Source organism: Lontra canadensis, unplaced genomic scaffold (genome assembly GCF_010015895.1).
Source record: "Lontra canadensis isolate GAN:19392208 unplaced genomic scaffold, GSC_riverotter_1.0 scaffold100, whole genome shotgun sequence".
In the NCBI taxonomy this organism is placed as follows: Eukaryota; Metazoa; Chordata; class Mammalia; order Carnivora; family Mustelidae; genus Lontra; species Lontra canadensis.
Genome location: NW_022631094.1, coordinates 1970928 through 1981526, shown reverse-complemented (window position 1 = coordinate 1981526; position 10599 = coordinate 1970928). Strand labels below are relative to the sequence as shown.

Here is a 10599-nt window from a genome sequence, read left to right as displayed (position 1 = left end):
GCTCCCTCTTTTTTAAGCCTCCATTGGTGCAGGAATGCTGGGGAGAGCGTTAGTGGGAGGTTCTAGTTCACATTTTTTTCTAATAAATGTTAAAACAAAAACATCACTATTAAAATAAAAAATTGTTTGTGTACCCCCTAGGCTCACTCAACTTGCTTCCAATGAACCACCATATTTAGGGACGTGCCAGACCGGGAGGGTTTTTGTTTTGTTTTGTTTTAACATATAATGTATTATTTGTTGTAGGGGTACAGGTCTGTACATCAGTCTTACACAATCAGTCTTACACAATTGACAGCGTTCACCATAGCACATACCCTCCCCAATGTCCATACTCCACCCCCATGTCCCACCCCCCTCCCCTCCAGCAACCCTCGGTTTGTTTCCTGAGATTAAGAGTCTCTTATGGGGGCGCCTGGGTGGCTCAGTGGGTTAAGCTGCTGCCTTCGGCTCAGGTCATGATCTCGGGGTCCTGGGATCGAGTCCTGCATCGGGCTCTCTGCTCAGCGGGGAGCCTGCTTCCTCCTCTCTCTCTGCCTGCCTCTCTGCCTGCTTGTGATCTCTGTCTGTCAAATAAATAAATAAAATCTTTAAAAAAAAAAAAAAGAGTTTCTTATGGTCTCTCCCTTTCTGGTTTTGTCTTGTTTCCTTTTTCCTTCCCTTCCACTATGATCTTCTGTCTTTTTTCTCAAATTCCACATATCACGGAGATCATACTATAATTATCTTTCTCTGACTTATTTCGCTCAGCATAATACCCTCTAGTTCCATCCATGTCGTTGCAAATGGCAAGATTTTGGTTTTTTGATGGCTGCATAGTATTCTGTTGTATATATATATACCACATCTTCTTTATCCATTCATGTTGATGGACATCTAGGCTCTCCATAGCTACAAATATGGAACATTTTATAAATCTGCGTGTCGTCCTTGCACAGGAGTCATACTAATCTTCTCTGTATTATTCCATTTTAGTATATGTGCTGCCAAAACGACTACTGGGCGGGTCTTTAGAACCATCAAACCTCCCTGTTTGAGAAATGAATAAGCTGAGGCCCAGGGCAGCAGAAGGGTACTCTTGCAAAACAGGGCCCCACCAATATTGGCCCGAATGGAATCCTAGTGACCTGCTGATTTCCCACTGCACTGGCCCGGGCCCACCTGAAATTTGTACTTTCTCTCCAGATTCCCAACTCTCATACCCAGAGGCCTCTCTCCCACTCTCCCCAGTCTCCTGAAAGCTGTGCATATCTACTGGCTTGGGTACCTCCTCCCTCATGTCGTCCTGACCATCTTCCTGTGATCCCCTTCTGTCCTGCCCCACCCACATTTACAGATGGCTCTCTGAGACCACCCTGGAGACCCAAAGGAGGAATGAAACCCAGCCCCAGCCTTGCAGGAGCAGCCCTTGGCCACTAGGGTGGCCCTCTGACCTCAGCCTCTGACGTCACCCTCCCAGGGCTGGCCCAGAGTCTTAGGCAGGAAGAATTGGAATTCCAGATGCTAAAGGTCTTGGTGTCTTCTTGTGTTGAGAACCAGACCGCAAGGGCAGATGTCCTCCAGCTTTAGGGATTGTGTTAGAATCTCTGAAGCTGGGGCTCTTTCAGCTGGTCCCAGAAATTAGGATCCATGGAATTCTAAGTGTTCTTTGAGATGTTCAATAAAAAGCAGGCTCTGTCTGTGCTCAAGGAAATATAAGAAACACTGCAGACAATCTTAAACCTGTCTATCATCCATCTATCTATCTATCTATCTATCTATCTATCTATCTATCTATCATCTATCTACCTATCTATATCTATCATCTATCTATCTTATTGAGATAGAGAGTGCATATGCAAGTGGGGAAAGGGGCAGAAGGAGAGGGAAAGAATATCCAGGCAGACTCCTGCTGAGCACTGAGCTCGAAGCGGGCCTTGATCCTACAACCTGTGAGATCATGATCTGAGCCAAAACCAAGAATCAGACATTTAACCAACTGAGCCACCCGGACACCCCAGCACGGCAGATTATTGGTGACTTTTGGAGCATTACAGCTTTATTAGCTTATGTCGACTCTAAGAAATCCTATAGTAGACAAATTCATGTAGCCCAGCATTTCCTTGACTTCTCTGATCACAGAATCCTTTCCTTGAAGAATGCAGCTGGAGATGATAGAAGACCCTGGATTCTATTAAGGTCCTTCAGCCCCCCATATCTCTTCTCCTCTGGTCTGGTGGTGAGCTCTCAGTCAACATTTGGGACAGATTGAGTGATTTTGTTGGTGAAGGGTAACAATTTCTGATAATTGCATGTTAGAGGCCTTCCTTCCCCCTCTCCCATAAGAAAGTTAACCACAGGGGGAAAAAATAAGTTTCTGGCCTCAAATGGAAGTAAACAGCTGGAGCTGATGAATTCCAGAAGTGAATATTCTTTTCTCCTACAAGCATTTGTGAAAGAGAGAAAGAGAGAGAGAGAGACCACAGAGGCTATGTAAATATAATTATTTCTAAGTAGAGTACCTTCAACATTTTCCATTAGGTAGCAGGGAGGTCACTGTGAGGCCAGCTGTCCAAATATGGCTGCTGATTCCCCTGAGTCAGCAAAGTCTATAAAAAAATGATCTTTGGGACAGAAATTTCTTACCACACATTCTAGTAAGTATCTCCAAATGTATGGGATATTAAATTTAGGGCTGTGGTTTTCAAACTTTTTTTCAAAGCATGAAAACCTCTTTTTCAAAGGAAATCTTACTCAAAACTCTTCACACAATCCCAGGCTAGCCCCTGGAATCTAGTCTGGAAAACTGTGGTTTCGAGCCATGCTGCTCAAAGCCTGGTGTTCAGACTAGAAACTTCTGTGTCACCTGGCCACTTGTGAGGAAGGAGTCCAGCATCCAGCCCACTTCAGACCTGCCACTCCGAATCTGCATTTTCACACCATCTCCAGGGGATTTGTGCGCACATTAAAATTTGGGGGGCAGATCTAAAGGGATTTACTCCCAAATATTCTTTCTCTCTTGGGTCATCCCAAAAACCTGGGTGAGGCTTTTGACAATGAGTCTGCAACGAACTGAGCCCAGCTATAGCTCCCAGGAGGGCAAGCCAGCGTGGTGAGGTCATCTTGTGCAATTGAATCTGTGCCCCTCCCCCCCATGGAAACACTGAGAAAAGCTAGGGCTGCTTAGAAAGAGACAGGAGAAGAGAGCAAAGTGGTGAAATGCAGAGACTATGGACTAGAGTTCCTGGGCTTGAACCAACACTACCTTACCTCTGGGTGGACTCTGGCTGGTGAATTAAGGTTCTGTGCCTCTTTGTCCAGTGTCGGACAGGGGTAAGGGATGATGATGATGGTGAGGGTGATGAAAGTATCCATTGAATGAGCTGATGCGCTGGAAGCACCTAGAATTTCTAGGTGCTTGGTCGGGGCTTTCATTCCCAAGTCCGTGGGAGCTTACCCCATGCAAGTGGCTTCCCTTTAAGGAATGTGCAAAGGAGCACCTGGGTAGATCAAGCAAATTAAATATGGGTCACACAAGAGTCACCATCAGGTTCTCTCAAATAATCCCACCACTTAAGTACGATTGAAAGAACAAACACTGCAATCTAAACTTTTTGATATATGGGTAACTTCTTTTTAGTCTTAGATTCAGAAAAATTTATGTTTCTATTGGGACTTTTCCATTTATTATCTCAGTGATCTTGGGCAAGCTCCTACAGCATTTTTCTCATTTTCTGGGCCCAGGGTCAGGGAAGTAATCCCACCGTATCAAGCACACAGGAACCCTGGAGTCTCAGGGGTGTGAACTGACACGCCAGGCTATAAGTCTCAGGAGCTCCCAGTAGAAGCAAATGCAAGGGCCATCCACCCCCTATTCTAGTGTGCACCCCTCCCTCCACCGTGAACACTTTCTCTTTCTTCTATAGAACACCAGTGCAAGTCACCTGCACCCCGGCTTTGAAGGTAAAAGCGATGCCCCCCCACTAGAGCTGAGGGCAGTTTGCTGATGGAGCCCAGGGTGGTGGTTGTCGCACACCTGAGCCGTGAGCCCTGCTGAGCCAGGGTGCAGGACCGACACCAGGGGTCCCATGGAGCTGCATGCCGGGCCACCGTTCAGTAGGGTGATGCTGCCCCCAAAGGCCCTTCTGCATCGCCCTTGGAGCCTCAGCAGCCTCCCTGGTTTTTTGGCACATGAACCGCTTGATCTCAGTCCAGCTATTCGCTCTTATAAACAAGAGAGGGGGAAAAAAATAGAAAAGTCGTGAAAAACAGACACAAAGAATTAGGTCACCCTAGAAATTCTAAGACATCAGCAAAACTCCTGTTGGGCACGATTTTAATTCAGCGACCTCTGACCACAGCAGGGTCTGGGATGGATAGGGTAGAGAGAAAGAGTCAAGAGGGAATGGGTGGGCAGGAAAGGAGGTCAAGGTGATCCCTGGCTCTGGAGATCTGCTGAGGACTTTTTCTGCAGCATGGGGCATGCCGCAGAGCCTTCTGCAGCGGTGGGTGCCTTTGACTTTCCCTTAGATCTGGGAGTTTGGGATCCAGACATAGTAACTGAACCTTTTCATACTCGACATTGAGCTGCCCACTCCCTTCCTTGTGAACTTCCTCCTCATACTTCTGCTTCCTTGCTTTTGATGCCTATTTGGTGTTTGCGTGGAAGGTGGACGGGCACTGTGTGTCACCCCACGGACCCATCTCTCATGATCAAAGCTGGCCTTGCACTCTACAGCAAGGCTTTAAGCCACTTAGAAGACAAGTTTTCCTCTAAATGCATCTTTCCAGAGACAGTCACCAAACACGTGCACCTTAACACAGCAGAATGAATTTTAACTGAGTTAGTAAGAGTGGGACAGGAGGGCATACAAAAGGTCCACTCCTGTGACATGAAAGGTGGCTGGACGAGCCGAGGGCAGCAGACAGCCTATCTCCCAGGAGCCGAGGACAGCAAGAACCAGGACACTGCTATGGATCCTGAGTGAGAAGGAAGTTGCCTGTCATCTGGCTGCTGGAGCTTGCCAGGGAAGGGGGCCCATTGGGGGTATATGGGTTTAACCAAAAAGGGAACAAAAGAAAAGAGAGTCTTGGTGCAATGGAATGAGCCCTGGTCTTGAGACTAGATTTGAAGCAGGTTCTTTTTTTTTTTTTAATCTTGCAATGGTTATCAATTTTTAATGGTTTTCTATATACGACTCTGCTTGCAGTTAACACTGACAAAGTGGTGTGTCAGAAATTTGGTTGAGTCGCAGGACAGGTTCCCCAAAGCCATCCTTTTTTCTTTTCTTAAAATTAATTTATTTATTTTTATGTGCATATAATGCATTATTTGCCCCAGGGGTACAGGTCTGTGAATTATCAGACTTACACTATTCGCAGCACTCACCGTAACACATAATCTCCCTATGTCCATACCCCAGCCACCCCATCCCTCCCACCCCCAGCAACCCTCAGCTTGTTTCCTGAGATTAAAAGTCTCTAATGGTTTGTCTCCCTCCCCGGTCCCATCTTGTCTCATTTGGTACCTCCCTACCCCAGCAAACCCCCTCCCTGCCTCTCAAATTCCTCATATCAAGGAGATCATATGATAATTGTCTTTCTCTGATTGACTTATTTTGCTTAACATAATACCCTCTAGTTCCATCCTCATCATTGCAAATGGCAAGATTTCAGTTTTTTGACAGTGGCATAGTATTCCATTGTATATATATATATATATATATATACCACATCTTCTTTATCCATTCATCTGTTGATGGACATCTAGGTTCTTTCCATAGTTTGGCTATTGTGGACATTGCTGCTATAAACATTTGGGTGCACGTGCCCCTTTGGATCACTACATTTGTATCCTTACGGTAAATACCCAGTAGTGTGATTGCTGGGTCATAGGGTAGCTCTACTTTCAACTTTTTGAGGGACCTCCATGTTGTTTTCCAGAGTGGCTGCACCAGCCTGCATTCCTACCAACACTGTAGGAAGGTTCCCCTTTCTCTGCATCCTTGCCAACACCTGTCATTTCCTGACTTGTTAATTTTAGCCATTCTGACTGGTGTGAGGTGGTATCTCATTGTGGTTTTAAATTGTGTTTCCCTGATGCCAAGTGATATTGAGCACTTTTTAATGTGTCTATGGCCATTTGGACGTCTTCCTTGAAGAAATGTATGTTCATGTCTTCTGCCCATTTCTTGATTGGATTATTTGTTCTTTAGGTGTTGAGTTTGATAAGTTCTTTATAGATTTTGGATACTAGCCCTTTATCTGATATGTCATTTGCAATTATCTTCTATAGTGTCCATTTTCTCTTGGTTTTGTTGACTGTTTCCTTTGCTGTGTGAAAGCTTTTGATCTTGAGGAAGCCCCAATAGTTCACTGTTGCCCTTGCTTTTCTTGCCTTTGGCGATGTTTCTAGGAAGAAGTTGCTGTGGCTGAGGTCAAAGAGGTAGCTGCCTGTGTTCTCCTCAAGGATTTTGATGGATTCCTGTCTCACATTGAGGTCTTTCAACCATTTTGCTCTGTCTTCCTCAATTTCTTTCATGAGTATTCTATAGTTTTCTGAGTATGGATTCTTCTTTATTCCTAGGTATCTTATGGTTTTGGGGTACAATTGCAAATGGGATCAACTTCTTAATGTCTCTTTCTTCTGTCTTGCTGTTGGTGTATAGAAATGCAAGTGATTTCTGTGCATTGATTTTATATCCTGCCACTTTACTGAATTCCTGTATGAGTTCCAGCAGTTTTGTAGTGGAATCTTTTGTCTTGTCCACATAAAGTATCATATCATCTGCAAAGAGTGAGGAGTTTGACTTCTTCTTTATGATTCAGATGCCTTTTGTTTCTTTTTGTTGTCTGATTGCTGAGGCTAGGACTTCTAGTACTATGTTGATTAGCATTGGTGATAGTGGACAGCCCTGCTGTGTTCCTGAGCTTTATGGAAAAGGTCTCAGTTTTTCCCCATTGAGAATGATATTTGCTATGAGTTTTTCATAGATGGCTTTGATGATATTGAGGTATGTACTTTCCATCCCTACATTTTGAAGAGTTTTGATCAAGAAAAAATGCTGTAATTTGTCAAATAAATGCTTTTTCAGCATCTGTTGAGAGCATCATATGGTTCTCGTAGTTTCTTTTTTTAATGTATTGTATCACAATAATTCATTTGCAGATGTTGAACCAACCTTGCAGCCCAGGAATAAAACCATCTTGGTTGTGGTGAATAATCCTTTTAATGTACTGTTGGATCCTATTGGCTAGTATTTTGGTGGAAATTTTTGCATTCATGTCCATCAAGGATATTGGTCTGTAATTCTTTTTGATGGGTTCTTTGTCTGGTTTTTGGATCAAGGTAATGCTGGCCTCATAAAATGAGTTTTAGAAGTTTTCCTTCCATTTCTATCTTTTTGAACAATTTCTTCTTTAAGTGTTTGGTAGAATTCCCTTGGGAAGCCATCTGGCCCTAGACTCTTGTTTGTTGGAAGATTTTTGATGACTGTTTCAATCTCCTTACTGGTTATGGGTCTGTTCAGGTTTTCTATTTCTTCCTGGTTCCTGGTAGTTTATATGTCTCTAGGAATGCATCCATTCCTTCCATATTGTCAAATTTGCTGGTGTATAGTTGCTCCTAATATGTTCTTATAATTGTTTGTATTTCTTTGGTGTTGGTTGTAATCTCTCTGCTTTCATTCATGATTTTATTTATTTGGGTTCTCTCTCTTTTCTTTTTGATAAATCTGGCCAGAGGTTTATCAATCTTATTAATTCTTTTCAGCTCCTAAGTTTGTTGATTTGTTCTACTGTTCTTTTGGTTTCTATTTCATTGATTTCTGCTCTGGTCTTTCTTTTTTTTTAATTTCCATAAATTAACATTTATTATTTTGTAAACCATATGTATGTGTCATTTAGATTTTATTCCATATTTACATTCTCTTCTCCTGCTGGGTTTAGGTTTTCTTTGCTGTACTTTTTCCAGCTCCTTGTGGTGTAGGTTAGATTGTGTAGAGAGAGACCTTTCTTGTTTCTTGAGAAAGGCTTGTATTGCTATATACTTTCCTCTCAGGATCGCCTTTGCTGTGTCCCACAGATTTTGAACAGTTGTGTTTTCATTTTCATTAGTTTCCATGATTTTTTTTTAATTCTTTAATTTCATGGTTGACCCATTCATTCTTTAGCCTCCATATATTTGAGTTCTTTCCAACTTTACTTTTGTAATTGAGTACTAGCCTCAGAGCATTGTGGTCTGAAAATATGCAGGGAATGATCCTAATCTTTTGGTACCAGTTGAGACCTGATTTGTGACCCAGGATGTGATCTATTCTGGAGACTGTTCCATGTACACTAGAGAAGAATGTGTATTCTTTTGCTTTGAGATGGAATGTTCTGAATATATCTGGGATGTCCATCTGATCCAGTGTGTCATTTAAAGCCTTTATTTCCTTGTTGATCTTTTGCTTAGACGATCTGTCCATTTCATTAAGGGTGGTGTTAAAGTCCCCTACTATTATTGTATTATTGTCAATGTGTTTCTTTGATTTTTTTGTTATTAATTGGTTTATATAATTTGCTGCTCCCATGTTAGGGGCATAGATATTTAAAATTGTTAGATCTTCTTGTTGGACAGACACTTTAAATCTAATATAGTGTCCTCTGTCATCTCTTATTATAGTCTTTGGCTTAAAATCTAATTTATCTGATGTAAGGATTGCCACCCCAGCTTTCTTTTGATGTCCATTAGCAGGGTAAATTGTTTTCCACCCCTTCACTTTAAATCTGGAGGTGTCTTTGGGTCTAAAATGAGTTTCTTGTAGACAGCATATTGACAGGGATTTTTTTTTTAAATCCATTTTGATACGCTGTCTTTTGATTGGGGCATTTAGCCATTTACACTCAGGGTAACTATTGAAAGATATGAATTTAGTGCCATTGTATTGCCTGTAAGGTGTCTATTACTGTATACAGTCTCTGTTCCTTTCTGGTCTGTTACTTTTAGGCTCTCTTTTTGCTTAGAGGACCCCTTTCACTATTTCCAGTAAATTCACTATTGCAAATTCTTGTAATTTTTGTTTGTCCTGGAAACTTTTTATCTCTCCTTCTATTTTCAATGACACCTAGTTCGATATGGTATTCTTGGCTGCATAGGTTTCTCATTTAGTGCTCTGAATATATCATGTCAGTCCTTTCTGGTCTGCCAGGTCTCTGTAGATAGGTCTGCTGCCAGTCTAAAATTTCTACAGTTGTATGTTACAAATCTTTTGTCCTGAGCTGCTTTCAGGATTTTCTGTTTGTCACTGAGACTTGTAAGTTTTACGATTAGATGAGAGGGTGTGGACCTCTTTTTAGTGATTTTGAGAGAGGTTCTCTGTGCCTCCTGGATTTTGATGCTTTTTCCCTTCGCAAATTAGGGAAATACTCTGCTATAATTTGCTCCATTATACCTCCTGCCCCTCTCTCTCTTTCTTCTTCCTCTGAGATCCCAATTATTTTAATATCATTTCATCTTATGGTATCACTTATCTCTTAAATTCTACCCTCATGGTCCAGTAGTTGTCTCTCAGCTTTTTTATTCTCCATCATCTGGGCATCTATATCACTAATTCTCTCTTCTGCCTCATTTATCCTAGCAGTAAGAGCCTCCATTTCTTATTGCACCTCATTAATAGCTTCTTTTATTTCAACTTGGTTAGATTTTAGTTCTTTTATTTCTCCAGAAAGAGATTTTATTTCTCCAGGAAGGGATTCTTTAGTACCTTCCATGCTTTTTTTGAGCCCAGCTAACATCTTGATAACATGATAACATTCAGATTGTTATTCTGAACTCTAGTTCTGATATCTTATTAATGTCCATATTGATTACATCCCTAGCCATCGGTACTGCCTCTTGTTCTTTTTCTTTTTTTTTTTTGAGGTGAGTTTTTCTGCCTTGTTATTTTATCCAGATAATAAGATGAATGAGAGAACAAAATACTGAAAGTGTAGCAATGACACTATACTATACTAACCAAGGCAGAAGAGACCCAAAAACAGAAGGAGAAGAAAGGAGAACAAAACAAAGAAACAAAGACTATATACATATATTAGATGGGTGAATAGAACAGAGACACACACTTTGGTTGTATTTTGGCCTGTATTTTGGGTGTAGTTTGGTCTGTTAGAAGAAACTGACTCCCACAATTTTAAAGAAAGAAAAACAAATATATACAAAAATAGGATTAAATACAATGAAAGGATGGAATATGACATAGAGATGAAAATTTAAAAAGATTCTTAAAAAGGAATTGATAAGAAGTTGGTTGAAAAAAGAAAAAAAAAAGGAAAGAGTATGATCAGGCTGGAGACTAGAACAAAGCCATGAACTAGTTTTAGGGTATATTTTGATCTGTTAGAAGAAACTGTGTCCCAAAATTGTAAAGAAAGAAAAACCTATATGTATACAAAAAATAAGGTTAAATACAATGAAGGGATAGAATATGACTATAACAATGAAAATTTTAAAAGATTTTTTTAAAAGATATTGATAGGATGAAATAGTTTTTAAAAAAGTTAAAGTAGGAAAGAAGAAAAGCTAAAAAAAAATAGAACAAGAAAAAAATAAAATTAAAAAAAATTAACTTTGCAAGACTA

At 41.1% G+C, this 10599-nt stretch overlaps 1 non-coding gene across 1 annotated transcript; it reads right to left on the bottom strand.

Annotated features, from left to right (window-relative positions):
• Positions 1-893: 893 nt before the first annotated feature.
• LOC116855300 lies at positions 894-996 on the bottom strand. The gene has a single exon (XR_004380327.1). It is a non-coding gene; the product is annotated as a U6 spliceosomal RNA (small nuclear RNA).
• Between the last annotated feature and the right edge of the window lie 9603 nt (positions 997-10599).